The sequence below is a fragment of the Carlito syrichta genome, unplaced genomic scaffold (assembly GCF_000164805.1).
Source record: "Carlito syrichta isolate Samal-C Ts95f unplaced genomic scaffold, Tarsius_syrichta-2.0.1 Scaffold313864, whole genome shotgun sequence".
Classification (NCBI taxonomy): Eukaryota; Metazoa; Chordata; class Mammalia; order Primates; family Tarsiidae; genus Carlito; species Carlito syrichta.
This window is the reverse complement of record NW_007257960.1, coordinates 194,742-196,295: the sequence shown is the minus strand read 5'-3', so window position 1 is coordinate 196,295 and position 1,554 is coordinate 194,742. Positions and strand designations below refer to the sequence as shown.

At 39.8% G+C, this 1,554-nt stretch overlaps 1 pseudogene; it reads right to left on the bottom strand.

Annotated features, from left to right (window-relative positions):
- Positions 1-259: 259 nt before the first annotated feature.
- LOC103273181 lies at positions 260-1,137 on the bottom strand (annotated as a pseudogene).
- Positions 1,138-1,554: the final 417 nt, after the last annotated feature.

Here is a 1,554-nt window from a genome sequence, read left to right as displayed (position 1 = left end):
ACATGTTGCATGGGTTTGAACTCTCATCTAAAATATGAAGAATGTTGGTTTTTTTCTAGTCTGAATGGTCAATCTCATAGGATAAACTGTACTGAAGTGTTAATTTACATTTTTCTCTCAGTAAAGTTGAGCGCTCTTTCATAAAAATTTCATTTATATATTTTTTTCTGTGAACTATCTGTTCTTTTGAATTTCGTTTTCTTTTCTCTTTCTTTCTTTCTTTTTTTGTCAAAGAATCAGTTTTACTGAATATTCAGAGCTAGTTTCTCTTCTTGCCTTTGCCGTTGACCTTGACTGGTGTGAGAACTGGAGCTGTTGCTTGGTACAGGTGGAGGAGATCTTGTTGATTAGTACAGACCAACCATGGAGAAGATGATGCACCTGGTGACACAGACGCGGTGGATGAGGCCAGATGCAAAGAGGGTCAACAGGAGGCTGAGGAGAGTCTCCGGAAAGAATCTTTGTTTGGAATCCTTTGCCAAAGACAAGATTCTCCAGATTATTAAAGTCAGTGAGAGAGAAAACAAAGAGGCCGGAACCAAGTAGGCACCCCTGGTTGGTGAGCCACTCAACGGAGGCCATCTGGCAGCTGTACATCTGGATCCCAGCAAAGAGCAGCAGGGACAAGAGGGAGGAGAGCACCAGTGAGGTGCCTGTGCCCACCACCATCATGCCCCACCAGTGAGTCCTATCAATGTCTCTGGCCAAGAAAGGAGAGCCAAAAGAGGTGCGGTTAGCTGGGCACGTCTTTTTTCTTTTCTTTTTTTTTAGTTGCAGTCTCACTGTTGCCCAGGCTGGAGTGCAGTGGCACACTTAGGGCTACCCCAGCATTGACCTGCTGGGCTCTGCGATCCTTCTGCCTCAGCCTGGCTCTGCGAAGTAGCCAGAACTACAGGAGCCCGCTACCATGTCTGGCTAATTTTTGATTTATTGTAGAGATGAGGTCTCGCCAGCTTGCCCGGGCTGGTCTCGAACCTGCGAGCTCAGACAGTCCACTGGCCCTGGCCTCCCAAAGTCCTGGGATTACAGACTGAGCCACCAAGCCCAGCCTGTCATTTTCATATATATTTTTAGATTCACTTTATATATCAGAGATATTCTCCCACTATCAAATGTGCTGTAAATACCTTTCGTCATTTCACGTGTTTTTTTTTTTTTTACTTTGCTTGTGGTATTAGGATTATGTGGTCTTATGATTATGTAGATTTTAATGTCATTAGTTATGTAATTACATGTATCAGTATTTTCTTTAGTTTCCTCAATAAAGAAACATAAGAACAAAGATCTTCCCATATAAAACATATAGAGAAATAAGTCTATGGTTTACATTGTTATTTAATAATATCATGTTTTTATTTTTAAGCATAAATATTTCCTTTTATGACATTTAGATCAATATGAAATTCATTCTGATGTAACATGAAGAGCTTAAATTTTATTTTTCAGATGGTCATTCAATTTTTTTTATAATTTAGTGAATATGTTTTCATTCTCCCTTTAATATACAACATTTATCATAAAGGAAATTTTTAGAGGTATCTGGGTTTGTTTTGG